Here is a 5,902-nt window from a genome sequence, read left to right on the forward strand (position 1 = left end):
CAGTTCATGCTTCTGTTATATTATGTTAAAAATTACTCACCTAATTCTATTGTCTTACATAACTATTTTCTGGAAACATAGTTGTAATCAACATGAAGTTAGTATTGCATTTAAGTTTGAATATTATGATGCTAAACTCTTTTGTTTTATACAAACTTTTAATAATGTTTATTTTGTTTTAATTAAACTATATTTTTACTTTAATTGGATATCTATAGTTCATAAGAAATTAGTGCACCGTGTTCTTATATTTATTATCTTTTTAAGTAATTGTAAATTGGCCTACGATTATTTATCAGTTTATAATATTAAATATAAATATTATATAATGTTATTAGCTTATGTATGTATCTATTATATTCTTAATACGAATTATTTGCTTTTATATTTATTATTTAATTATCCTATTAAAGTAATCAATTTGCCTGATATATTTTTAATATATATGACGGCGCCACCGTCGAAGCTTTAAAAAATAACGAACGACGAACCGATATAAAGCAGCGCGCGCGCACGACTCGGGTCATTCGTTCGCCGACCGTTGCCGAGTGCACATCTATTACGAGCTTACTATAGCTTATTTGTGATATTTATTTTATTAGTGGTCATAATTGTAATACCAAGTGATTGTATTAAGAAACGACTGTATTGTAAAACTGACATGATTTAAAAGAGCAACTATGGAGTTTCTTGCCGGTTCTTCTCTGTAGATACTGCTTTCCGAATCGGTGGTAAATAAAGAAATGTTTGAGTTAGAGGTGTTTCTTTGCTCGATTACCCAACGCAACGCCCACATTCTACACCTTTCGCCGATATCAGAATTGGGATCAAATCGAGCAAATGAGAAAGCATGTGGCGATAACCTGGATATAATTAATACGTGCGCTGATTAAAAGACAAAATGCCGCAACCACGTGGCACTTCGATCCAGTTTCAACGGGAAGAGGCATCCTACAGATCTACGAGCATACGTGTCACTGAGCAGCCGGTGACAAAGGGAGAGCTCGTTATGTGCGGGCAGGGTGGCAACTTCGCCTCGCGCTGCGCGGATGCCACTGCCGCTCGCACCACCGCGTCGGACCCCGTATGATCGAGAGCAGCGCTTCATCATGACTTCACAAGTCTGGCATCGCAGCGTTATCGCAGTAGCAGTGGCGCGGGCGGTGCGTTTACAAGCCGTTTGGTTCATGGCAGAGGAGGGTTATTGTGTAACGAAACGACGCGTTGGCAGCTGCCACTCGGCACATGTATGAGGCTAAGTGCTGGTGAATCTGGTCAGTCGTACTATTTTTATTACTATGTTTCTGATGTTCTCTTGCAAGAAATCGGTCAGTAGATAACATTTCACTTTGAGTGTGCAATTAGATAAAGAAAGTAAGGTTTTTCAAATGTAGTAACTTATTTGAAAGAAAAAGAAATTTATTGCCAAAAACAAAATTTATCTTAAAATTAATTGAGGAAAATCGTCACAGCCTCAGCTAAATGCTGCATAAAAACAGCGCTGATTTACAGGCCGTACAGATTTTGTTAAAAGTTGTAACCTACAAGACCAGTGTATAGTTAAATCTTATTGCATTTAACTCGACTTATTCACGCAGTGATGTTATTATTAGGCCGTGCGATATTGCTTTACGGTTTTGTAGTTAGTTAAATCTTATTCCATTACATTTAGCCCATCTTAGTTACGCAGTGATAAATTATTATCAGTACCTAGGTCGTGTGACTTGTATTTCACTTATTCAGGGACACGTTTACTTGAGTAGGTAATTCACGTTATTTAAAAAAAAAAAAAACACTTCGCGGCGTAAGCACTGACTTCAAGATGAATTAAGTAACGACTTGCTTTAATGTTGGTTAGTTTGTGAGCTAACACTAAAGAAAGAAAGCGCAATAATTTATACACTGCATCCAGATACTTCAATCGAACGTAAACAATAAACATTCACTTGTCCGTGTATCGGAACAAAAAACAGTATGCGAATTACTTTTAAATTAGTTTCTTAGCTACCCGCGTTAGTTTCTTGACTACCCGCATTCATTTCTTGAACTACCTGCGTTAGTTTTTATTTAGACTATACCCTTGACAAATAGCAATTAATTGCTACACAAAGACAGCCTTATTGCCATTCGATTAAAAAACGAAAAGCAATGCGTTAACTAGTGCTTAGAGGTTTAATAAACTTTTCGTAGGTTTTATTTAGGGTGATATTATTGAGGTCATTTCTTTATAAAAAAAAAATATTAAGTCGTGAACAATTCACAGTATACAGTTTTTACAATATGCAGTTTTATGAAATGTGGCAGATTTAGTTTGAACGGTAAATCGAGGCATTTAGTTTTGAATTTTTACTTAGATAATTTATTAAGTCCCTATTTAGGCAGTTCATAATACAATGTCACAGATAATTAGCGTGTGTTCAAATAAACATCTGGCGTAAGATTTTATGATTGGAGTACGGGTCTAGATTTGGTTTTAGTATGTAATTTGATTGCTTTAAAATAAAAAAAGAGAAAAAAAAAAACTCTTAACTATCCCATCAACGTAAGGGTCCGTTAAATATTACGATAGTTTAAAAAAAAGATAATAACCGAAAATAATCTCAAGGTTAATAGCGCATTTACAGTTTACATACTGTCGTCAGAATATAATGTCTGTTTAATTGAATAGAGAAAAGAAAAAAATCCATCCAGGTTTTCTGAAGGTTATTTTGTAGCTTCAAAATATAAGAACGCAAATCCTAAACGTGGAGTATTCGATAGTATAATCGATTTACATTGTGTGCATTTAATGTAATTCCTTGATAATAGTTTTTGTGACTAGCTGCAGTTTGACATCAACTGAATACATCAATTAGGTAGTTGTACAGTAGTTGTTGAGCAGTACATTCTTATTTACGTTGAAACTAAAATTTAGCTCAGCCCTTTTACTGTTCGATATGAGATTCACAGATGAGTTTAAGCCTACACTTATCAATTGTTTTAAGTTGAGTTTTCAAAAGTTAACATACCGTTAAGGAATTTTAACCACATTTGAGAACAAGCTCTTGCCACTTTTTGAGTTAGTCGAAATTTTGTGTTTTTTTGCGGTTAAGTTACGAATTATTCGTTTTAAACTTTTTAGATATTGTAATTTTTGCGCTATAGTCAATGATCATAATTAACGACAGGTAATGTCAGATTGATTTTAATTAGCTAAATTACAGAGAGCGTTTTACGACACAGCGTTTAGAAGCGAGGCAGTTAACAGTACGGCGCAGCGGTTGCGTAGCATATGGAGCAACGTAGCATCATCAGCGGCCAATGGTACGGCTCGATGACGCGATGCCAGGATGACGCAGCACAAACGTTGAGGATACGGTCGCGTACCGTTTTACTGATTTGCTGCGGCAACACTCTGTTTTCAGTTTTCATAGTTGACCAGTAGCATACTGACATCTGTTTACTCGTACGCTGTACGAAGTAAATGTGTGTTGTGTCCACACAACACACATTTACGTAATATTCCAATATTACTACGGTAATGTCGTTTATTAGAAGAAAGTGATATGCTATCTGGCATGAGGTCCAGGATAGTACATGTGTGTTCTGACCGGTCAGTAGGATCGGGGCAGTGTGGAAACCCTGTAAGGTCAGTGTAGGCTGAGGCAGGATGGATGTTATTTTGACAAAAAAAAAATGAAAATGAATTATCGTAGTAATGCAGTGTGAGATATTATGGCGTACGAGGACGCAAGTATGACTGTATCGGAGATAACTTGTGTAAAGTAAAAGTTTGTAACGTGGATTATTGTAACGGTAATGATTTCATTGCAGGAATTGTGCGTGCTATCTGGTTTGCAGTCCACGGTAGTTGAGCCTTCATTTGTGGTGAGCGAGCGTCGTGTCTATGTTATGTGGATGTTGTTGGTGTTCTGTAAGGTCAGTATGGCCGAGCGGTATAGTAGTCTAATCCCGGGATGAAATACCGTAGTGCTGTAAAACAAGAAGGGACGTACGAGGACGTACGATTGTCAGTATGGCCGAGGAGTGGAGAGAGTGGAGAGAGTCGTGAGTTTGGATTTAATATTGTTGTGTAAAAAAAAAGAAAAGGAAAAAAAATAATCCTTAAAAAAAAATTATGCAAAAAAATTTATGCAAACAAAATTATTATGCAAAAAAAAATGATGCAAAAATATGATGCAAAAAAAAATGATGCAAAAAGAATGATGCAAAAAGAATGATGCAAAAAGAATGATGCAAAAAGAATGATGCAAAAAAAATGATGCAAAAAGAATGATGCAAAAAAAAGAGAGAGCGAGTTATTGAAGGGAGTCCGGTCCAATAACTCGGCTATAGGGATTGCAGATCCGGTCTAGCACGCTATAGGGAAATCTGGTCTAGCGCAGTAAGCTAAAGAGATTTCCGGACTGGCACGCTAGAGGGAAATCTGGAGAGATTTCCGGACTGGCACGCTAGAGGGAAATCTGGAGAGATTTCCGGACTGGCACGCTAGAGGGAAATCTGGAGAGATTTCCGGACTAGCACGGTTGCTGAAGGGCTTGCCGGACCAGCACATTGTTTTAATTGTCTTGTTCCCAGGTGTTCAGAAGTCGCTCGAGGACGAGCGTATGTCAGAATGGCCGTGACGGCGCCACCGTCGAAGCTTTAAAAAATAACGAACGACGAACCGATATAAAGCAGCGCGCGCGCACGACTCGGGTCATTCGTTCGCCGACCGTTGCCGAGTGCACATCTATTACGAGCTTACTATAGCTTATTTGTGATATTTATTTTATTAGTGGTCATAATTGTAATACCAAGTGATTGTATTAAGAAACGACTGTATTGTAAAACTGACATGATTTAAAAGAGCAACTATGGAGTTTCTTGCCGGTTCTTCTCTGTAGATACTGCTTTCCGAATCGGTGGTAAATAAAGAAATGTTTGAGTTAGAGGTGTTTCTTTGCTCGATTACCCAACGCAACGCCCACATTCTACACCTTTCGCCGATATATACTTATTTACTCGTGTTTCTTTCCTACTTCATTTATTCAATTCTTTTGTTATGCATCATTAAGCTAATTTCCTATAAAAATGGTTAAGAATAAATTTCTGAAAATTGGTCTCTTTAATGCTGGGTCTATCTGTTCAAAACAGGATGAATTTCAAGTTGCATTCGAAAAACATAAGCCTGATATTTTAGCTATAAATGAGACATGGCTTCGTCCTGGTCAAGACGGTTGCGTGCCACGTATACCCAATTATACGTTTCGCCATATACCACGTCCTCCGGGTGCTCGCACGCGAGGAGGTGGTGTGGGTTTTTTTATTAGACGTGATATGTCAGTTCGTACTTGTTCCCATCCGACCACCTATCCCTCAGTCGAGCAATTTTGGATAACAACCAATATCAACTGCAACAAAATTTTAATAGGCACAGCTTATCGTCCCCCCTGGCAAAATGTAGACCTATTTTTCGATTCCCTCACAGAATCAGTTTCTTTCTTTTCGGCTTATGATTTTATTATCCTACTTGGTGATTTCAACATAAATACATTAGATGAGAAGGATAATAAATGCAACCGACTTGCTGAGTTTCTTAAGTGCTGTGGTCTAGTAAACTACATAAATGAACCTACTCATTTCACGTCCCACAGTGAATCATTAATTGATTTACTGTGCTCTAACATGGATGTATCTGCTACAGCTGTACATCACATACCGGAACTTGGTGGCCATGCTATGATCTTTGCCGATTTCAAAATAAAAAAACCCAAACCTATTACTAAATCGTTTAGTTACAGACCCTTAACCCATTGACCACCGTAAGGCCCGATCGGGGCGCGACACAATAGATTTTCTATTGTGTCTGTGATTCCGAGGACTGATGGATTAAAAGATATAAATTGCGAGGCTTTCAATG

At 37.5% G+C, this 5,902-nt stretch overlaps 1 long non-coding RNA gene across 1 annotated transcript; it reads left to right on the forward strand.

The window, feature by feature from the left end:
- Positions 1 to 1,200: 1,200 nt before the first annotated feature.
- LOC149902786 (uncharacterized) lies at positions 1,201 to 4,931 on the forward strand. The gene is made up of 2 exons (XR_016457445.1): positions 1,201 to 3,918; positions 4,579 to 4,931. It is a non-coding gene; the product is annotated as an uncharacterized LOC149902786 (long non-coding RNA).
- Positions 4,932 to 5,902: the final 971 nt, after the last annotated feature.

The sequence above is a fragment of the Colias eurytheme genome, chromosome 14, assembly GCF_061535395.1.
Source record: "Colias eurytheme isolate Ceu_HAF_F1 chromosome 14, ilColEury1 Martin Lab GWU primary, whole genome shotgun sequence".
Taxonomy (NCBI): Eukaryota; Metazoa; Arthropoda; class Insecta; order Lepidoptera; family Pieridae; genus Colias; species Colias eurytheme.